Here is a 23,705-nt window from a genome sequence, read left to right as displayed (position 1 = left end):
GATCGTCTCGTAAAGACAGGGACTCCTCGGATTCCACGGAAAGCAGAGAAAAAGGCGGTGTCATGATGCCCGCTCCCGGGGAGCCGGTTCAAGCCCTGCGTCCCCGAAAGCGGACATCCAGTCCCCAAGGAAGGACCCAGCAACCCCATATAGGGGCCCTTTGGACAGTGTCCTGCCGCCTATGGCGCCAGGCTCATAAAAGACATCAGTCCTGGCGCCATAGGCGCCAGGCTCATTATGGGAGTGCTTGGGTGCACTTACCTGATGCAGACCATGCTGCAGGATCCCGGCCTCCTTGAGGCCTGAAAGGCACTACTTTACCTGTGGGACTAATTTACCATCCGGGCATGGTCGGGGAAGGATACATACCTGATTGGAGGAAGGATACATACCTGGAACTTCTTCCAAGGCTATTTAAACCCCACCCGAACAGCCACACGTGCTTCGTGTTGTTCTGCATCTAGCAGCTGGACGCTCACCGTGTCTGCTCCTGCATCCTGACTTCTGCCACGCCTGCCAGCATCCTGGATCACCTGCAAAGGAAGAGAAGAAGAGAACAGAAGAAGGAAAAGTCCTTACCTGCTAAATCCGCATCCCGGAGACATCTCGCCGATAATCCTGAAAAGGAAGACTTTTATTTAAAAGCTCATCGCGTCGATCGCTGCAGCGCCGCATTCCACTCACCTTTACAGGGCGCCTCCATGTTCAGCAGCGATCACCCGGATTCGCAGTCACGCCCCAGCGCCTAGGGAGAATAAAGACAAGAACAAAAGGTGAGAGAGAGAAGGGAATAAGGAAAGCTAAATCTCCATGTTAAGACTTACCTGTTGATTCATTCCCTCTTCATTTCGGGTCCGCGCCGCATCCTGGCATTTCCGGACCCCGGCCCCTAAGGGGAAAAAGAGACATTAGCGTTAATGAGCGAATGAAAAGACATTACCAAAAAACGCTCATTAAAGACTTACCTGATTTCTACAAGGATTTCACCTCTCATCTCGGGTCGGTGCCTGTTCCCCGGCATTCCGTACCCCGGCCCCTATGGGGAAAAAGACACTAGCATTAGTACATTAATGCATGGACACAAGGGGAACCTCTTATCAAAAAAAAACTTACCTGGAAGCCAAGCAAGTTTGGTTCTCACCAATCCGAAAATCCAGTGAAGTAACTGGATACCAACGCGCCCCTGCATCAGAAGCAGGATGGAGAGCTCGTCCTTCCAAATCCTAAGGTGAGACGCTACGGGGAATCACAGAAAGGTTTCGAGGAGGGCGAGAGGGGAAAGTGGGAGGCCGATTGCATTACACCGCAGACAGTTAATCCCCTATTTTCGCCTACAGAAGGATACTTCTGCGAGCCAGACAAGCCAGATTTGGGGGCCCGGTCCAGTCCGTCTTCCGAACCCTGCGCATCACCTTAGAAGAGGTCACAGCAGCGCAAACCAGACCAGCGCCTCCGTGGGAGTCAGGTGAGCGTTACAGGCGGAGGATCTAAACCGCGATCAGATGATTGCCTAAAGTGAACCATAAGGGAGTTTCAATAATACGTAGGAGCAGAGAAACAGACACAGGACAACCACTTAGCTGTACGAGGAAAGAAGTGGAAAGGCTGCAGGTACGAGTGCGTACTTACATCTGCAAAGCGCGGCTTGACTCTGGAAAGAGAGTAGCAACGCGCCGATGTGCAGCTGCTGGATACGGAAGTACTGCTCGCCAGTCTGGGAACGTGGCTACAGCCTCTTCCTCATGTGGCCCATCGGCTATACCGTAACTTGCCGCAGTGGGATTCTCCATGTTGGATGAGTAAAATGGACGCGGTACATCTCGTCTGTTGTCCCAAGGTTCATGTATTCCACGAGCCATCACAGTAATGCCCCCTTTTAGGGGTGTTCCCCCCCCCCTGGTTTGTCCGGATGTTTCAGATAGAACTGTTTTACCAGTTTGGGAGCATGTACTGCAGCCTCGGATTCCCAAGTCCGGTCGGCGGGAGTGTAACCCTTCCAATCTACTAAGTATTGTAACTTTCCATGATGGTAACGAGAGTCACAGATACCAGAAACTTCATATTCCGGACCAGTAGATGATGAAATGGGATCTGGACGTGCGGAAATATGAGGATGGAAAGAACTCCGTTGGTCCGGCTTCAATTGGGATATATGAAAAACTGGATGGATGCGAGACCAGGTCTTGGGTAATCGGAGTTTGAAGGCAGCTGCTCCAATCTTTCCCAAAACTCGAAAGGGACCCATGTATCTTGGAGAGAGTTTCGATGGTCGTAAATGACGAGGCAGAAAGCGAGAAGACAGCCATACCCAGTCTCCTGGGTTCAGGATTGGAGCCGGGGTTCGATTCCGATCTGCAAACTTCTTCACCCTCAGCTGGGAGTCTTTGAGTGCCTTTTCAGCAGATTGATGTCCCTGACAAATCTGTTGCATTAGATGGTTCACATCTGGGAATTTGCTATCTGTTAGTCCAGTCTTGGGAAAGGACGTAGGATGGAAACCATAAGTACAAAAAAAATGGTGAGGCGTTGATTGTAGAGTGATGGGAGTTATTATATGCAAATTCTGCTTTAGGTAATAACTCCAACCAGTTGTCTTGGACCGCGGGAATATAACTCTGCAGATATCCTTCAAGGGTTTGATTTAGTCTTTCCGTTTGGCCATTAGTTTGAGGGTGAAACCCGGAGCTCAATACTCGTGTTATCCCCAAGATCTTACAGATTTGTTTCCAGTACCGAGAAGTGTACTGAGAGCCTCTGTCTGAAATTATAGTTTCTGGAAGCCCATGGAGCGTAAAAATTCGGGTGATAAAAGTCTGAGCCATTCGAGCGGCTGTGGGAAGACTCCAGAAAGGCTCAAAATGTGCCAATTTTGTGAAGGTGTCAATGGTTAACATTATCGTGGTGTGACCTCCAGATGGAGGGTGATCTACCACAAAGTCTGTAGAAATAATCTGCCAGGGTCTTGTCGGTATCGGCATCTGTACTAAACTCCTTTAAGGAAAGTGTTTAGGTCTTTTTGTGTGAAGACAAATGGGGCAGGATTGGATGTATTGTCGTATGTCTTCTCTCCAGTATGGCCACCAAAAATGACGAGAAATTAATTCTTGTGTGGTTGAGACACCTCGATGTCCTGCTGTCTTTCCATCGTGACTCATCCTCAATACCTCCTTTTGAAGACTCTTAGTAGGTACGTATATCTGCTGATAATGGAAATAGATTCCATCCTTCTTTGTCAAGGACTTTTGTTGGGACTTTGAAAGTTTGTCTAGTCTGACTCTTCCTGATTGAAGTTTCAGGTGCTCCAGAAAATCTGATGGTTTTGTCAATTCCGCTGCCAGATACGGAAAAATGGGTTCAGATCTAAAAGGTTCAGGAGGAGAGTGATCCTTCCGGGATAATGCATCTGCCTGCAAGTTGTATTTCCCCGGGATAAAGGAAAAGGTAATCTGAAAGGGGGGAAAAAAATGAGCCCATCTCGCTTGTCTGCTATTGCAAGTTTGAGCATATTGGGGAATTCTGAGGTTATTCTCCATGTTGGATGAGTAAAATGGACGCGGTACATCTCGTCCGTTGTCCCAAGGTTCGTGTATTCCACGAACCATCACAGTAATGCCCCCTTTTAGGGGTGTTCCCCCGCCCCCGGTTTGTCCGGATGTTTCAGATAGAACTGTTTTACCAGTTTGGGAGCATGTACTGCAGCCTCGGATTCCCAAGTCCTGTCGGCGGGAGTGTAACCCTTCCAATCTACTAAGTATTGTAACTTTCCATGATGGTAACGAGAGTCACAGATACCGGAAACTTCATATTCCGGACCAGTAGATGATGAAATGGGATCTGGACGTGCGGAAATATGAGGATGGAAAGAACTCCGTTGGTCCGGCTTCAATTGGGATATATGAAAAACTGGATGGATGCGAGACCAGGTCTTGGGTAATCGGAGTTTGAAGGCAGCTGCTCCAATCTTTCCCAAAACTCGAAAGGGACCCATGTATCTTGGAGAGAGTTTCGATGGTCGTAAATGACGAGGCAGAAAGCGAGAAGACAGCCATACCCAGTCTCCCGGGTTCAGGATTGGAGCCGGGGTTCGATTCCGATCTACAAACTTCTTCACCCTCAGCTGGGAGTCTTTGAGTGCCTTTTCAGCAGATTGATGTCCCTGACAACAATCTGCTGATCGGTTCTAACTTCCACAGGGTACCATGCTCCCAGCAGGAGGCGTCTCCATTCCTCAAATGCCCGATTTATCGCCAACAATTCTTTTTCCAGCACCGTATAATTCAGCTCAGCAGGTGCAAGGGTCTTTGATAGATATGCGATAGGACGTTCCTGACTCTGATCATCTTTTTGTAGTAATACTGCTCCCAAGGCAAATTGGGATGCATCTGTCCACAAGAGGAAAGGACGTGATTGGTCTGTATTCATCAATATAGGTGCAGTGGTAAATCTGGTTTTTAATTCATCAAAGACTTTTTGAGTCTGTTCGGTCCACAAGAACGTCACTCCCTTCTTGAGCAAGTTAGTTAAAGGTTGTGTCAGGGCGGAAGAATTAGGAATAAACCTTCGGTAGAAGTTTGAAAACCCGACAAATCTTTGAATATCTTTGCATGACACCGGAGTAGGCCAATCTTTCACAGCCAAAACCTTTTCAGGGTCCATAGCAATTCCTTGGGCTGATAGAATGTACCCTAAATAGGTCACAGTGGGTTGGTGAAACAAACACTTCTCCAGATTGCAGAAAAGATGGTTTTGGCTAAGCCTCTTGAGTACTTCTCTTACCTGGGATTCATGCTCGATGACAGTTTAAGAGAATACCAGAATATCGTCGAGGTAGACAATGACGGACTGTAAAAGTAGGTCTGCAAACATATGGTCCATGAATCTCTGGAATACGGCGGGGGCATTGGATAGCCCAAAAGGCATTACCTGATATTGAAAATGCCCGAATGGGGTCCTAAAAGCTGTCTTCCATTCGTCTCCTTGTCTTATTCTAATCAGATGATAAGCACCTTTTAGATCCAATTTTGTGTACACTGTGGCTCGTTTGACTGCCTCAAGAATATCCGGAATTAATGGCATGGGATATTTATCAGGAATGGTTATCTTGTTCAATCCCCTGTAATCGATACAGGGCCTAAGCTCGTGGGTATTCTTTTTAGGAATAAAAAATAGCGATGCCGCTGCTGGGGACGTGGACTCGGTAATCAATCCATTCTTTAGGTTAGTGTGTAAATATTCCTGCAGAACCTCTTTCTCGAGAGCGGAAAGAATGTACATTCTCCCAAATGGCAGTGGTTGTTGGGGTACTAACTCAATGGCGCAGTCATCTCTTCTGTGAGGCGGTAACTGAGAATATTCGGATGTGGAAAATACCTCTGCAAATTGATTGTATATGGTGGGAAGTCCAGATATGCAATTAAGGATAGTTGTTGTTTTAGGATCTTTCAGAGTAGTACAAGATTTGGTCAGGGGGAGTCCCTTCTCCTTAATACAATGAGCCAGACAAAACTCGGAGCCTAGGAAGAAAGACCCGGCAGACCAATTGATGAAAGGGTTATGCCTACGTAACCAAGGTAACCCTAAAATGATGGGATAGTGAGCGGCTCTGATGATGTCCATCGAAATAATTTCGTGATGGTTTGCTATGGACATGATCAGTGACCCGGTTTGACCGATTATGGGGCCTGAAATAAGAGGACTCCCATCCACACTTTCGACCGGTATGGCTTCTAGTTTATTAGATCGTGGAAGATTATTCTGGGTGGCCCATAGATCATCAATAAAATTGCCCGCAGCTCCGCAATCAATCAGAGCGGAAACTTCAAGGCCATTCTGATTCCCGAAACTTAGAGTGACTTGAAGAACCATCATGAATGAATGAGGAGTCCCTGTACACATGGAATTCTGTATCTTGTTTGAGGAACCACTTGAGGTAGTGGGTTCCCGAACTGTGGTTCCTCCTACGGTCGGGCGTTGGCGTTTCCCGACCTTCTTGGAGGAGCGATGGCACATTCCTGAACTGAATGGGTATTCGCCCCACAATACATACACAGACCCTGGGTTCTCCTCCTCAACCTTTCGTCTGAAGATAATGGACCCCTAGCAGTGGTACCCAATTGCATGGGCTCTTCTGAGGTGCTGGCTTTATTGGATGAGGATGCTGGAGTAAAGGGGCGTTGGGTTCTTCCCTTTCTTCGCTCACTCCCTTTCTTCGCACACTGATCCGTTCTTTGAGACGGTAATCAATCTGCATCACCAATGCAATAAATTCAGACAATGATGCGGGTCTGGGTATCCGTGATACTTCATCTTTCAATTCTTCGGACAGTCCTCTTTGAAACAGTGTGACCTGTGCATCGTCCGACCAGGTAGTTTCACTAGCCATCTGCTTGAATTTGGTGATGTATGCTAAAATGTTTAGATTTCCTTGTTTCAGATCTAATAGATGTTCTTGGGACACGACCCGTATCTCGTGTCGCCCGAACATCGTTCTTATGCTATTGCAAAAGGCTGTGTGTGAATCCAAGATCGGATTATTGGAGGTGACCAATGGGGTTGCCCAAGCCAATGCAGGAATGGTCATCTGCGAAATCATGTAACCAACGCAGTCTCTGTGTGAAAATAGGCACCCTTGAATGCAAATTGGATGGTACAGGCATCTAAGAACTCTTTGACTTTATGTGGATTTCCGTCAAACTGACCTCCCGACAGAGGCCCAGGAGGCACCTCCGAACAGTGGGGGGATCGGTTTGTTATGGCTTGTTGGGCGGCTGCTAGCTGAGCTGTCTGCTGTTGGTTTTGCTGTGCAGCCTGCTGTTGGTTCTGTAGTAACATGGCATTTTCCTGTTTAAGAGTTTGAACCTCGGATGTAAGTGACTGAACTGCCGCTATCAATTGCTGTATTTGTTGATCCATTTTAGAATCAATGAGTTTTCTGAAACCGTATTCGAGTTTGAGTACTGTTCTCGTTCCTATCTTTTTTTGGCGTTGCTAACGGTGATATTTCAAAATCATTACATGTACTCAGACTCAAATACAGGTAAACAAAACTCCTACCTCTCTCTTCTTTGGGATCGATGGTTCGGTAACCTTCTGGAGTAGTGGGAAAATACCTAGAAACCCCTCCACCATCCGACTTCGGAGAGTCCGACAGTGGTGGAGCCTCCAGGGAAAAACCCCTTACGGGGAAAAACCCTGTGAAGGGCTGCTAGAGAGCGTAGTTTCCTGAAGACTGCTCCCTGAAGGTGTTTTTGGTGGAGAATAATCAGCTCCTTCGGTTGAACTTCCCAATCTCCTCCAAGCTCTATAAGTGCTAGGCGCAAGTAGACACAGAGAGGAATTAATGACACAAAGGATAGATGTTACAGACCAAAGAGGATAAAAGGCTTACCCTAGGAACACCTAAATCAGGCCCGGAAGACCGGAGGATTAAGTTCCTGGGTGGCAGTTTTGGAGAAAACAGGGGGAATAGTTGCAAAGCCTAACAAAGTGTAAAGAAAATTAGACTTAGGACCTGATCACGACTTTGGCGGTAACGCCGGCGGTATGACCGCCGGCGGTATTAGCCCTACCGTCGAAGTCCCCGGTGCTAATAGCGCCGGATCACGAGCTTGGCAATAATGGAATTCCTCATTCCCCATTGAGCCCATTCGGGAATGCCCCATTCCCCATTGGGCTCAATGGGGAAAATCTGCGCTCTTACCACCAGCGGATTTCCCGCCGGCGGTAATAGCACGAATTTTCGGCGGATTTCCCCCCAGCCAAGAGCTGGGGCAAAATCCGTCGAAGTCCTGATTTGGCAGACCCTTAAATCCGGCGGTAATAGCGTGACTGCCGGATTTAAGGGTTACCGCCAAAGTCGTGATGAGGCCCTTAGTCTTTCCCCTCACAATCCTGACCTTGTTAACTGAGAAGGAAAGTAACCTAGCTTACCTCCTGAAAGAGATACTGACCCCTGCTAGTACTGGGAAGAAGTAGGCAGCGTAATGTCCCGTGTAAAGAGATGAAGGAATCCTAAAGAAAGGAGATTGTGATGAATGGAAAAATCCTGGGTAAAGCAAAGGAAATGCCACTGAAAGAAATCTGACTTCTTTATCAAAGATCGTACCAAGACCTGCGTCCTAGAATCCTTGGAAGAAGGATCGTCAAGCAAAGAGAGTGACTCCTCGGATTCCACAGAAAGCAGAGAAGAAGGCGGAGGATCTAAGCCGCGATCAGATGATTGCCTAAAGCGAACCGTAAGGGAGTTTCAATAATAAGTAGGAGCAGAGAAACAGACACAGGACAACCACTTAGCTGTACGAGGAAAGAAGTGGAAAGGCTGCAGGTACGAGTGCGTACTTACGTCTGCGAAGCGCGGCTTGACTCTGGAAAGAGAGTAGCAACGTGCCGATGTGCAGGCGCTGGATACGGATGTACTGCTCGCCAGTCTGGGGGCGTGGCTACAGCCTCTTCCTCATGTGGCCCATCGGCTATACCGTAACTTGCCGCAATGGGATTCTCCATGTTGGATGAGTAAAATGGACGCGGTACATCTCGTCCGTTGTCCCAAGGTTTGTGTATTCCACGAACCATCACAATGAATGACAGAACTCCTTCAGAACTCATGTGGGTTCAGAATCACCCATACCCAACGACCATGCCAGTTTCAGAAACTGCAACATCAGGAAACACAACCATCAGAGAAGGGAGTAGGGATAACAAACGCATGACCATCACCGACTATAATGTATGTACAAGACGGGAAGGCGAGGAGGGTGGCAAGCAGGCCCAGGGAAACGGGGGAGGTGGGCTCAGAAGGAAGAAGAGGGAAACAACAGGAAAAATGGAAAGAGCATTATAAATTCGGCTTAGACACAGTTGATGATCCCCAGCAACCCCCACCAGACAAACAAATGGTATGCTGACATGAGCAACACGGCAAAGCAAGCAACTAACGAAAGTTGCTACGTATGCTCACTTACACCTCATGCCTCAGGTACCCCAAAGGTTCTATTGCCCCAAGAAGTACCATTTGCAGAGGCTCAGTGTCTCCTACATATTGCACTATGTTGAATCAAAAATACTTTTCAAGTGCACACAGTTTCATTTGAACTATTGCAGAATGAGCGGACATGTTATTCCCGGCTGCAAGGAATAGTTTGTGTAAAAGAGCCTTTCCTGGTGATAAAAGGGACATTTCATGCGGACAATAAATTGCAAAACAAAGAAGTACTATGCAAAGCGGAGGCGCTGGGAGGGTTGTCTGAAGAAAAGCTGTCATGGGTACAGAGAACATGCGCTCCTACATGGACTGAACACATAAAAAAGCTCACTTGGGTCACCGCCATCGAGAAACCCTTTAAACTACAAAAAGACATTTCTTACGAACTTTGTTTCCGTGGGGAAGGGAAAAAGGATATGGGGGAAAATAAAAACTGCAAGAAAACTCTCATAATACAGGACATGAAGAAAGGAACGGCTGCAATGATGGATACATACTGGGTTTGCGGCAACATGGCATACCTGCATCTCCCCCAATCATGGAGAGGCACATGCTCATTGGCAACGCTGCATTCCGCCCGAAAGGTGATCCCAGAAAGCCACATCCACGGAGGAAGCACACACGTGGTGGCCCCAAACAAAATGTCACCCACGCCACATGAAACAGCTCCCGTGTATACCATAGAGGAGGAAGGTGCACAAAATCCAATGCAGAGGAAGAAACGATCATCAAATTATATCTCTGCCATATCATCAGAGCTCCTGCCCCAAATACCAGATCGATTCCAGCTGTTCAGCTCTGTCGAGACATTCTTTGCGTCCCTCATTCCTAGCATCCAGGCAAGAGCGAATGCCAAGTGGCTCCAAATCAGATGGTGGGAGCTCATCTAATTGGCCAACGACACTGAAGAAGGGTTTAATGACATCAAAGTGGAACTTCGAGCCCTGTGATTAATGACCATGCAGAACAGGTATGTGCTAGACCTGTTAACAGCAATCGATGGAGGTGTTTGCCGAAAAATGGGAGGCGCATGTTGCACATTTGTACCTTCTGGAGACGCAGAGAACGGGTACCTCTCACATGAGATAGCAGCAGTGCATGACTTCGGAGAGCGTATGAAGGACGAAGGAGGGGCACAGCCCAGCACTTGGTTTGATGTTTTCTCCTGGGTACCTTCCTGGCTAGGAATGACCATGAAACTTCTCATACCACTCATCGTTTTTTGCTCATTTTTTGTGTGCCAATTAGGACTCTGATGCTGCGCAAATGCAGTACCTAATGGTGCGCTGATGATGGTAACAATGGGCCGTGCAAATGGATATATGATATGATATTTTATCTGTATCGCGCTCGTACACAAGTGTTTCAGAGCGCGAATAGAGTGGCGCAAATCAAACATGAGGCAGAAGTACAATAGATAATTTGGAGCCCAAATATAGAATGAAAGCTATATACAACACAGGGCACAGAGTGGATAATTCACACAACCATAAAGGAGCCTAGAGAGTTACAATGGTACAAGGAAGTATGGGTGGACTTGGAGGGTGTATTTATATGACCTGTACCCCAGATGAGTATGCTAGAAGGGGGTAAAGCCTCCGAGCGGTATGCAGAGCATGGATGCCAATAAAGAGGACACCTGCATGGGATGAAGCAGTGGCATTAGAAGAAGAACGTAAAAGATTGGAGCAGTTAGAATATTCGTTACTTAAGTAACGAAAGGGGGAATGAGTGGAAGAAGAGGACATTCTGAACCCCCTTGCCCCCATTCCTACACTTACTGGGTAGACCCAGTTGTGGTTGCTTTGGGTCCAGGGACCCGGCCTCGGAGCACTCTTGCGGGAATACCCTCAGGAACTGTGACCCCCCCTTGTAATAGTGTGAGACCAGAGTTGAACGAGACTCCATTTTGTAAGCCACCGACTCCATTTTGTAATGGTAGGATAGTTGTCATGTTTCAACGTAGGCCTGCAGCTCTCCCAGCCAGGCGCGCACAGTGAGCAAGTTCCTCCCGCACCTCCTCCCCTTGCCGTCTCTGCAGTTGTACGTTTCCCATGAGAGACTAGCTGCGAGAATGCAACAAAATTCACACTGTATCGTCTGTCTTCCGTCTCACTTCACTGATCCAGATACAGCCCTGAGCAGGGTCCAGGGCAAAAGCCATCCGTCTCTATAAACCTGCCCCCACACCCAACAGACCCTGGCCATAAAGAACATAATCACCATACCCCTTAAAACAGAGTCAACAGCAATAAGTGACCCTTGAGTCCGTTTGATCGTTCACGCCTTAATGAGGACAGAGCCAACGTGCTTTTTTGCATGTGAAATCATGTAAACTCAATAATGGGGCAATGTGTGTACAAGTGAACAATATAGCATAAATGTGTGACCAGAAGTTCTTATGTTAAGCTTAATAATGAAAGTGTGATGTATATTAACATATGGTACAAAAATGCTCATAGAAATAGATTGCAACAGAACAATGCATAACCAGTATAATACTGTACACGCCAGCGCTAAGCTACCTCATTTTCATAAGTTCCAATGTAAATATATGTACGATATCGTGTAAACGTAATACAGCAGCTAATCACTCTCGCCAAGTTACATCTGCTGAGGCTGCATGCACAGACCCAGAGCCATGAACTGCATTTAATGAAAGATGAACGCTGATTCAAACACATGTTTTTAATTTCTTGAGGAGTTTTTTGTTACGGTGAGAATATTTAGCCAGATAGAAAACATAGGGCCTCATTACGAGTTTGGAGGTAGCCATGGAGCCATTAGCTCCATGGCTGCTTCCAAACCGGGCTCCATTACCGGGTTCCTGCAATGAGGAATAACCGGGCCATTCCGACATAGGAGGACCCGGTAATTCCTCCTTGCAGGAACCATTCGCCATTCCCATTTGTGCCCCGATAGGGATCAATGGGAATGGGGAGGGAGGTAACAACGGGCACATTACAAGTGTCCCGTTGTTATCTCCCTCTTCCCCTCGCGGGTCCCGCAAAGGGAACCTCGTAATCGGCCCTGACGGAATGAAGGGGGCCAGTCCCGTACCGGCCCCCTTCATTCCGTCAGCGCCAGGGTCGTAATCAGGCCCATAGTATCTTCTAAATCAGTATAACCTAAATGTAATATAGTAAGCCGCGTGTAAAGGCCTGTAGGTAAGATCTGAAGGCCTCGTTTCTTTGTGCAACGAGGAACTATACTGCAAAGAGGTTTCAATTCTCCGCTACCCTTGATGGTGTCAAGACAGGTTAGCAGAGATTTAATGATGTTTGGACAAGCAGCCACTAAACCCCCACAATGAAATATATGCCCATGATGGTATGCGCCTCTTGTGACCCATTTGTTTAAGTCATAGGGCCTCATTACACGGATGGCGGTAAGGATTTACCGGTACCGGTAAAATACCGGTACCGGTAAATCCTTACCGCCTTACTACGAGGTCCCTTTGCGGTTTGGGGGATTTAACGCCTGCTTTTTGCAGGCGTTAAAAACCAACCCGCAAAGGGACCCAGGGAGCTAATTACGGTACCGCAATTTGCGATACCGTAATTAGCGCCTTCCCCATTCCCATTGAGCCCTATGGGGCAAAAATGGGAATGAGGAAGGGCAATGGTGGAAGGGGGAATTACCGCCCCGCCAACCTTGGAATGGGGCGGTAATTCCCCTTTCCGCCAAGGCGGTGCCGGTATGTTACCGGCATGAACCAATGGCGCTATAAGCACCATGGTTCTCCGCCATCCGTGTAATGAGGCCCATAGATTTAGAGCCCTATTTGTTGTTTATCAGATGGACATCCCAGACCATACAATGACCCCAAGAGCTCTGCCCCGTAGTCAGTATATTCTGAAATTGTCTGAACAGGTTAAGCGCTGCATTCAATGGAAGAATCTTAACCTAGGCCCAATAGTAAATTAACCTGCATTTGAACCACGCTTGTATAAGTGTTTAAATCACAGGTCTTTGAGCTCGCAGGACAAGCTAATTATGGTAGTGAATAAATGGGAATGTGTGGCCACAAGGGCAAATGTTAAATGGTTATTTAATATGCAACACCGCAACAACTCGCCACTCCACATGCCAATCCGATGAGCCCAGCTGACCGATTGACCTAGGATACGTCATTGTCTCAACACGTGCCCTCAAGCCAACCAAATACTGACCCTATGGCACCTATAGGTGTCGCTCTTAGCAACCAATCCCAACTGTTCATGTGCCCCCTAGGCCTTCCCTCAGCTCGATGATGATTTTGTTGTATATAATTGAATTGTAACATGTTTTCTGCAGAGCGCTCTTGGTGTAAGCAGAATAGATTCTGCTTGCCCTATTTTAGATAAAACCTTTGATGCCACCAACACTTGGTCTTGGTCTCATTCCCTCCTGGGGTGCGTTTTTACTGACTCCGTTGGGAGAATTAACTGTATTTTTAGGGGCCTCTCACTTACACTAGTACAATTGCCATGCCAAATAACATACCTAATGATTGTAATGCTCCTGCACCAGTTCTCAGTACTGCCTTAGAGCCCACTGCTAGCACAATTGCCATGCCAAATGCCATAAATAATGATTGCAAAGCTCCTGCACCAGTTCTCAGTACTGCCTGCGAGCCCACTGCTGGCACAATTGCCATGACAAATGCCATACCTAATGATTGCAAAGCTCCTGCACCAGTTCTCAGTACTGCCTCCGAGCCCACTGCTAGCACAATTGCCATCCCAAATGCCATACCTAATGACTGTAATGCTCCTGTGCCTAATGATTGCCATGCTCCTGCACCAGTTCTCAGTACTGCCTGCGAGCCCACTGCTGGCACAATTGCCATGACAAATGCCATACCTAATGATTGCAAAGCTCCTGCACCAGTTCTCAGTACTGCCTCCGAGCCCACTGCTAGCACAATTGCCATCCCAAATGCCTACCCAATGATTGTAATGCTCCTGCGCCTAATGATTGCAAAGTTCCTGCACCAGTTCTCAGTACTGCCTGCGAGCCCACTGCTGGCACAATTGCCATGACAAATGCCATACCTAATGATTGCAAAGCTCCTGCACCAGTTCTCAGTACTGCCCGTGAGCCCACTGCTGGCACAATTGCCATGACAAATGCCATACCTAGTGATTGTAATGCTCCTACGGCTAATGATTGAAAAGATTCTGCAACAGTTCTCAGAACTGCCTCCGAGCCCTCTGCTAGTAAAATTGCCATGCCAAATGCCATACCTAATGATTGCAAGGCTCCTGCACCAGTTCTCAGTGCTGCCTGTGAGCCCACTGCTAGCACAATTGCCATGCCAAATGCCATACCTAATGATTGCAAGGCTCCTGCACCAGTTCTCAGTACTGCCTCCGAGCCCACTGCTGGCACAATTGCCATGACAAATGCCATACACAATGATTGCAAGGCTCCTGCACCAGTTCTCAGTACTGCCTGCGAGCCCACTGCTAGCACAATTGCCATGACAAATGCCATACACAATGATTGCAAGGCTCCTGCACCAGTTCTCAGTACTGCCTGCGAGCCCACTGCTAGCACAATTGCCATGCCAAATGCCCAGCGTTGTGAAGGATCAATTGCCACGTCCTCCGTTCTAAAGGACCCAAGCTACAGTCAGGGATTCAAAAACCTCTCACCTCTCTCATGTCATCACGAGGTCCAAAGGCGGGAAAAACTCCAGAAACGAAGAAGAGGGCTCGAGGCAAAAAAGATGGCCCTGGGTCTCCAATCTGATGGGCCGCAAATACAGCGCGGGTAAGAGTTCATACTGCGCATGTGCAGAGAAGCAGTCTGTCTGCAGGGAGCCTGGCAAGTAGCCGTAGAAGCACAGTGCGCATGTGCACAGAAGCCAAGCTTTAGATGTGAACCTGGCAAGTAGTTATAGAAGAACAATGTGCATGTGCACAAAAGCACTCTGTCTGCATTGAGCCTGGCAAGTAGCTGTAGAAGCACAGTGCGCATGTGCACAGAAGCCAAGCTTTAGACGAGAACGGTGGCAAGTAGGTTTAGAGGAACAGTGCGCATGCGCACATAAGCGAAGGGATCCTGGCAAGTGTTGTAGGTGGGAACAGGCATACAGGTTCGCAGCATATAACTCAATGAATCGTTACTGGCCAGAGCACACAATGAAACAGAGGCAGAGGCGAGGCACGTCTGAAATCTTCTTTATTATTCCACGAAGTGCCGCTCTCAGCGCGGTAACCCCGCCTCCCACACCACGTGGGGCGCAGCCCACTTTTCACCATCATTGACAGAGGACTCTTCCTCTGAGCATGTAATGGAAATGGAGGTAGGACATTACATCTTCCCCCTCCTTAAACAAACACTTCGACGGTGTTCAGTTGGACTCTTCGATCCATCTAATGGGTCTGCGAACGACCCTCTTGGATGGGCTACGCACCGGTGGGGCTGATTTTACCAGTGTGCTGTCGCTTTCACTGCCACTGTCATCCGCGTCCCCTTCCTCTTCATGATAGGTAGAGTCTGTGTCCGAGGAATCACTTCCTGATGTTGTTGATGTGTTGACGGTGGTGTCAGTGCTGTTGAAAGTCTTGAAGAAGGATGAATTTCTAGTGATTGTGCCATAGGGGCTGGCGGCGGTTATCATCGACCCTTGGATGTGGGTCACTCTCATGGGGTCTGGCTTGAAGGCAGGCATGTCTTTCGTGACTTGCTTTTGTCGTACTAGTACTTGGTCGCCGATGCAGATGGTGTTAGGTCGGGCACGTCTTCGGGCGTCAGTGTACGTCTTCATCTTGTCCTTGCTTTCATGGTCTTTGCTTCTGGCCTTCTTTGTGTGTGAGGACTCATCCCTCTTTTGCACGTGGTGGGGAAGTCGTGTCTTGATGACACGTCCGAACATTAGCATTGATGGGCATTCACCAGTTGAGCTGTGCGGAGTGTTCCGATATTCTCGTAGTAAGGTGCAGATGGCTTGCATGAACGATCCATTTGTGATGGAGCAGATTTGTAGAGTGCGTTTAAGGTTTCCCATGAAACGTTCTACCATACCATTCGCCTGGGGCCATAGTGGAGTGACTTTGTGGTGCTGAAAACCTAGATGTTCTGCGAACATGGCAAAGTCATGGCTCGTGAAAGGAGGTCCATTGTCCGATTTGACTCTGGATGGTATGCCATAATCGGCGAATGTTTTGTCCAGCGCAGGTATGATGGACTGGGCACTGGTCGAATGAACCAGATGTACTTCTGGGAAACGTGACATTTCATCAATGATCACCAGCACGTATTTGCCATTTGCCAGCGGCCCAAACATATCTACAGCTACTTCATCCCACACTTGCAGTGGCATCTCCGAAGTTTTGAGTGGCTCTGGAAATGTGCGCGGTGCCACCGCCTGACATGCTAGGCATTTCCGTAGTAGCTGTTCTACTCGCTCATCTATTGACGGGAACCATACCTTGGTCCTCAGCTGCCTCTTGGTCGACACTATTCCTCTGTGTCCGGCATGGGCGATGTCTAATACCTGATCTTGCAGGGTTTTTGGGATAACTATTTTGTTTTCTTTTAGTAATAGTCCTTCCGGTGATGTGGATAGCGTATGACGGACTAGTTTAAATGTACGGAAGTGCTGTTCCTCTTCCGTTGACAAGGAAGATGCTCCTTTTGTTTTGACTTGCCATTGGTTCGATTTGAGGCAAGTTTGTACCATCTGGAGTAGTCCATCCTTTTGGGTCTCTTCGAGCAGTTGTGTTGTGGTAATGTATTTAGGTAGCGCGCTGCTGATCAGGTATCTTAGATATTGATTGGCTTTGTGTGATTGGCGTTCATCATGAGCTGGGAGCGGGTAACGTGATAGGAAGTCGGCTGGGTTGTTGTCTTTGCCTGGTCGATGTATTATCTTGAATGAGTACTCTTGTAGCCTTAAGCCCCATCTGGCGATTCGTGGTGGCATTCTCGCGGTCGGTTTCCCATAGATGGTGGTGAGGGCCTGGTGATCTGTGATTATGGTGAATGGTCGGCCATACAGAAATAGGTGATAGTGCTCACATGCCCACACTACCGCTAAACTCTCCTTTTCGGGTTGGGAGTAGGCGCATTCTGTCTTGGAGAGGCTGCGGCTGGCATAGGCTACAATTCTTCTTGGGGAGTCAGGTGGTGCACCACGTCTGGATTGTGCCAGGATGGCTCCTAGCCCAACTGGGCTCGCATCTACTGTGAGTTCCGTGTCATAGTCAGGGTCGTAATAGGCCATGCAAGAGGCCGTTGCGATTCTTTTCTTGATTTCTTGAAATGCTTCCTCGCAGGCATTCGACCACTGAAATTCCTGATGTTTCCCGGTTAGAAGTCGAAGAGGCGTGCTTACTGAGGCGAAATCTTGTATATATCGGGTGCAGTAGCTCGCCATTCCCAGAAAGGAGCGTACTGCTGAAGCTGACGTGGGTGTGGGTGTCTCAACAAGTGCTTGCACCTTTTCCGGGTCTGGTTTTAGGCCATCTCTTGAGAAGATGTGTCCAAAGAATTTGAGAGTGGATTTGCTGATTTCGCATTTGTCCGGGTTGAGTGTGAGATGGGCATTCTCCAGCGCCATGCAGACTCTCCTCAGAGTGTCATCATGGCTTTCTTGTGTGATGCCGAAAATCAAGATATCGTCCGAGTAATTTAGACAGTTGGGAATGTGTTTTATCACTTGGTGTATTTCATTTTGAAATATTTCGGCGGCCGAAGATACTCCAAAGCTGAGTCTTTTGTATCTGAACAGACCTACATGGGTTGAAAAGGTGGTAATATACCTCGAGGTAGGGTGTAGCTCTAACTGATGGTATCCCTTATTCAGGTCTAGCTTAGAGAATACTTTGGATCCGTGCAGTAAATGCATCATATCAGTCATTCTTGGAGCCAGATGTCTTTCCCGCTCTATGGCTACATTGGGGGCCCTCATGTCCACGCAAATGCGAATGCTGTCCTTGTTGTCTTTCTTCGGTACGGGTACGATGGGAGATACCCAGGGGGTTGGTCCCGATGCTGGCTCTATGATGTCCTGCTGCAATAATGACTGAATCTCATCCTCCACGTGTCTTTGTATGTTTAGGGGTATGCCTCTGTAGTGCTGTGCTGTCGGGGTTATTTGAGGATTGATATGTAGTTTTACTTGTTTGTCCTTTAATTTACCTAACCCTTTGAACAGGGAGGGAAACATTTGTTTTATCATGTCTTTGGGGCTAGTAGTGTAGGCTGACATTAATTGATACATAATTTGGATGAGTCCCATTTGAATCGCAGATTTGAAACTCAAGATGCTGCCACCTGGTACGTCTCCTTTTATGACGTATATTTTGTTCTTCTGACTCTTGTCTTTGTACTGACAGTGTGCCATGAACATTCCTTGACAATTAAGAGGCGTGTTTGAGCCATAAGAGTATATCAGTGTGTCTGATTCCTTCAGTGCCTTCTTGTGGTTGAGTCTTTTGTAGGTCTCATCATTTATGACATTAACTGTTGCCCCTGTGTCAATCAGAAATTCTCTGTTTTGTCCGTTTAATTGTAGTAGCAACGTGGGACTGTATTCTGTGGCTATGCTGTTTCCAATTGCATGCACATATCCCCTTTTCCTGTCCCCACTGGATGAGGATGACTGGGAGTCTCGTCTTCTGTGAGGCGAACTTTCTAAATGTCTGATCTTCTGTCTGGAGTGTCTCCTGCTCGTGTATTCTCTTCTTTCTTCCCGCCTTCTCCCTTCCCGTGGCGTGTCACGGGATGAGCTTTGAGATTGGCGTCTGGATACTGTGGGTGACTGTCTTCTGCGAGCTCTCGGGCTTTCCTTTGCTGGAAATCGGTCTGACCTCCTCGTGTCCCGGTGCGCTTCAGTAGATGTAAAGAAATTTATGTTTCTGCATACAGATTGGAAATGGTTTTCACCTCCGCACTTGTCACAGTTGTGTCCTATGGCTGGACATGGACCAACATGAGGATATTTGAAGCCGCACCTGTAACATTTCTTTTGTTCCGTGGGACGTGGTGCTTCTTTGGAGGTTCTGATGGGGCATATTGATGCCGTGGAGTTAGACTGGGTGATTTTGATGTTATCCAGTGATTCAGTCTGTTGCATGAGAGCGGCGTCCGCTCGAGCGAGTTGTAGTATCTCTTCTAATGTCCTGCTCTTTTGCAATAATTTCTTCCTGAATTCTTGAGATGCACAGCCGGCAATGGTTTGGGATTTTATAGCTTCTTCCGTTGAATATCTATCAAAGTCACAATATTTCGCTCTTTTTCTGAGGCGCATTACAAAACTGTCCATGTTTTCGCTGCTATCCTGTGTGGAGGTGTGGAAAATATGGCGTTCGTAGTCGACATTTCGCAGGGGTGCGAAGTAAGCATTCAAAGCATCAATAATAGCTTGGAAGGTGTCTGTGGTGGATTCAGGCATTTCAAAGACGATGTCTCGTACTACTGGTCCTAGAGAGTGGAGTAGGATTCCTCTGAGTCGGCGCTCCTCCCTTACCCCTGATGCATCTATGTAGACATGCAGTTCTTTGAGCCATCTGGGGGCAAGGCTACTTGTGTCTGACATGTCAAAAGGCGGCACAGCCAGTAGTTGTAGGGATTCTGAGCCACAGTCCTCTTTGTGGGTGGCTTGCCGGGGCGTGGAACTGGAGGAGGGGCTCAGGATACCACTGTCCGGGTTGTCTGCAGACATGTTTGCTTTCTGTATGTTGGCAGCAGTGCCTTGTCTTTGATGTGAGCGTGCTCAGCGGTTAAAGTTGTGCAGATGAATGATTTGAGACCTTGCCGTGTTGTTTCCAGCACCCGCGTGCTAAGGGAAGGTTGCATGCGTGATTGGCTCTTGATACTGGTGGAGTTGCGTAATAGTGCGAAGCGCGATGACTTCGCGCGTGCTGGGCCTGAACGTAGGCCTAAGACAGAATGGCGGTAAAGCGCGATGCGATTCCGCGCGAGCTGGGCTTGACGAAAGTATTGCGGTCGCGACTCAGCATGTGTGTGCTCTTTCAGCCGAGCACCGCGTGTGATACGCGGCGCGCGTGACACGTGGGTCTATGACTTCGTGCTGGTAGGACTGGCCGTTCATAAGTCGGGGCTCTTACTTGACTTTGGTGTAGGGCCGCGTGGTTCGTGAGCGGCTCCGGAGCAGTGAGCGAGGATCCTGGTGTCTCGAGCTGACGGCTGGCAGGACTTTTCTACGTGCTCCGGCACTCGATTATAAACTCCTCGTCGCCATTGTTGTAGGTGGGAACAGGCATACAGGTTCGCGGCATATAACTCAATGAATCGTAACGGGCCAGAGCACACAATGAAACAGAGGCAGAGGCGAGGCACGTCTGAAATCTTCTTTATTATTCCACGAAGTGCCGCTCTCAGCGCGGTAACCCCGCCTCCCACACCACGTGGGGCGCAGCCCACTTTTCACCATCATTGACAGAGGACTCTTCCTCTGAGCATGTAATGGAAATGGAGGTAGGACATTACAGCAAGTAGCAGTAGAAGCACAGTGCGCATGTGCGCAGAAGCCAAGCTTTAGACGAGAACCTGGCAAGTAGGTGTAGATAGAAGAACAGTGCGCATGCGCACATAAGCGAAGGGGTCCTGGCAAGTAGCAGTAGAAGCACAGTGCGCATGTGCACAGAAGCCAAGCTTTAGACGAGAACCTGGCAAGTAGGTATAGAAGAACAGTGCGCATGCGCACATAAGCGAAGGGTTCCTGGCAAGTAGCCGTAGAAGCACAGTGCACATGTGCACAGAAGCCAAGCTTTAGATGTGAACCTGGCAAGTAGTTATAGAAGAACAATGTGCATGTGCACAAAAGCACTCTGTCTGCATTGAGCCTGGCAAGTAGCTGTAGAAGCACAGTGCGCATGTGCACAGAAGCCAAGCCTTAGGCGAGAACGGTGGCAAGTAGGTTTAGAGGAACAGTGCGCATGCGCACATAAGCGAAGGGATCCTGGCAAGTAGCAGTAGAAGCACAGTGCGCATGTGCGCAGAAGCCAAGCTTTAGACGAGAACCTGGCAAGTAGGTGTAGATAGAAGAACAGTGCGCATGCGCACATAAGCGAAGGGGTCCTGGCAAGTAGCAGTAGAAGCACAGTGCGCATGTGCACAGAAGCCAAGCTTTAGACGAGAACCTGGCAAGTAGGTACAGAAGAACAGTGCGCATGCGCACATAAGCGAAGGGTTCCTGGCAAGTAGCAGTAGAAGCACAGTGCGCATGTGCAGAGACGCTCTGTTTTAGAAGTGAGCCTGGCAGAAGATTGTTCCGGTCGTGTCTCTGCAGTGAGTGTGTTTAGTAGTCTGTTGGGTTACAGTGCGCATGTGCAGAGAAGCAGTTTATTGCAGGAAGCCTGGCTGAAGGCACACAATGCGCATTACCTTCTCGGAAGATCATGAGCGGATGCAGAAAATGAACCTGGCCAGTATGATGTGGGTTGCACCGCGCATGTGCAGATAAGCCGATTCCCTGCATGGGGAGGGGGTGGTACCTGAAGACACTCTGCGCATGTGCAGAGGATCTTTATCTCTATAGAGAGCCTGGGTAGTAATCTGTAGGGTTACAGTGATCACGTGTGAATGTCGTCCTTTAGGAAGAGGGAATTCTGCTATTTCCTCTCACTCTCTGGAAGGCCGCAGTGTTCACGCATGGCCCAGGACTGTACACAGGGAGTGAGTGACCTGTGTGCACTGATGTGAAGTGGTGCTGTGTCGTGTATATACAGGGAGGGGTGCTGTGTTCATGCATGGTCCCCAGACTGTACACAGGGAGTGAGTGACTGGTCCCCGGACTGTACACAGGGAGTGAGTGACCTGTGTGCACTGATGTGAAGTGGTGCTGTGTCGTGTATATACAGGGAGGGTGCTGTGTTCACGCATGGTCCCGGACTGTACACAGGGAGATGAGTGACCTGTGTTTACACACAGATGTGAAGTGGTGCTGTGTCCTGTATATACAGGGAGGGTTGCTGTGTTCACGCATGGTCCACGGACTGTACACAGGGAGTGAGTGACCTGTGTGCACATGTATGCGAAGTGGTTCTGTGTACTGTATATACAGAGAGGGGTGCTGTGTTCACGCATGGTCCCCGGACTGTACACAGGGAGTGAGTGACCTGTGTACACACAGATGTGAAGTGGTGCTGTGTCCTGTATATACAGGGAGGGGTGCTGTGTTCATGCATGGTCCCCGGACTGTACACAGGGAGTGAGTGACCTGTGTGCACTGATGTGAAGTGGTGCTGTGCCCTGTATATACAGGGAGGGGTGCTGTGTTCACGCATGGTCCCCTAACTGTACACAGGGAGTGAGTGACCTGTGTGCACACATATGCGAAGTGGTTCTGTGTACTGTATATACAGGGAGGGGTGCTGTGTTCACGCATGGCCCCAGACTGTACACAGGGAGTGAGTGACCTGTGTACGCACAGATGCGAAGTGCTGCTGTGTACTGTATATACAGGGAGAGGTGCCGTGTTCTTGTTTGTTTCCCGGCAGGGGCAGTGCTAGGCATGTGCAGAAAGTGTGGCAGCACTTGGCTCTGTGCCTGCTAGGGCCCGTGCTGAGGGTGCTGTTCACTTCCTCCCCATGCATGCTGCAGTGTAGGTCATGTTCTCAGAGTGCCTAAACTTGCTGCAGTCCACTCTGAGCACACACCTAGATACCATCATCTCCGTGGCCCACCAAGTGAGTGCAACTGCCTCCTCTGCAGCCTACACATCCAAACTGATAAATGTTTCCAGACCCTTTCTATCCACTGACAGCCACAGGCACTCATTGGGGCACGGCTAGATTACTGCAATGTCCTATTTGCTGAGACCTCCTTCCAAAACGTACTAAAGCTCCAAAGTTTTCAGAATAACGCGCTCTGAACAGCTCTCAACATTCCCAAATGGGAACACATCTTGTTGATATTAGTTCCCATCCGAGAAACGGACCATCGGTTGATAGGGCCATTTCTCAGATGGGAAATAGCTGCTTCAGTGTGAGTGGGCTAGTTCCCATTAGAGAAATGGCCCTTTTTTTCCCCCTAGTATCCAAGTCCTGCATAATAATGGGAACTAGCCCACTCACACAGAGAAGGCTAGTTCCCATTAGAGAAATGGCCCTTTTTGCTCCCCTAGTGGCCAAGTCCTGCATAATAATGGGAACTAGCCCACTCATTCTGCGAAGGCAAGTTCCCATTAGAGAAATGGCCCTTTTGCCCCTAGTCGCCAAGTCCTGCATAATAATGGGAACTAGCCCACTCACATTAAGAAGGCTAGTTCCCATTAGAGAAATGGCCCTTTTTGCTCCCCTAGTGGCCAAGTCCTGCATAATAATGGGAACTAGCCCCCTCACATTGAGAATGCTAGTTCCCATTAGAGAAATGGCCCCTTTTGCCCCTAGTGGCGTATTCCTGCATAATAATGTGAACTAGCCTACTCAAACTGAGAAGGCTAGTTCCCATTAGAGAAACTGCCTTCTGACCTGCAGAGGCAGAAAGGTCCTCTCGTCTAATGGGAACTAACCCATTCACACTGAAGCAGCTATTTCCCATTAGAGAAACGGCCCTCTGACCTGCAGAGGCGCACAGGTCCTCTCATCTAATGGGAACTAGCCCATTCACACTAAAGCAGCTATTTCCCATTAGAGATACGTCCTTCCGACCTGCAGAGGCACAAAGGTCCTCTCGTCTAATGGGAACTAACCCATTCACACTGAATCGGCTATTTCCCATTAGAGAAATGGCCCTCGGAACTGCAGAGGCAGAAAGGTCCTCTTGT

At 48.5% G+C, this 23,705-nt stretch overlaps 1 pseudogene; it reads right to left on the bottom strand.

Moving 5' to 3' along the window:
• Nucleotides 1-14,837, bottom strand: part of LOC138559113 (zinc finger protein 585A-like) — a 258,465-nt pseudogene extending 243,628 nt beyond the window's left edge.
• Between the last annotated feature and the right edge of the window lie 8,868 nt (nucleotides 14,838-23,705).

Source organism: Ambystoma mexicanum, unplaced genomic scaffold (genome assembly GCF_040938575.1).
Source record: "Ambystoma mexicanum isolate Mex_15411 unplaced genomic scaffold, UKY_AmexF1_1 Mex_scaf38, whole genome shotgun sequence".
Taxonomy (NCBI): Eukaryota; Metazoa; Chordata; class Amphibia; order Caudata; family Ambystomatidae; genus Ambystoma; species Ambystoma mexicanum.
The sequence above is the reverse complement of the archived record's forward strand: the minus strand, read 5'-3'. Positions and strand labels throughout refer to the sequence as shown.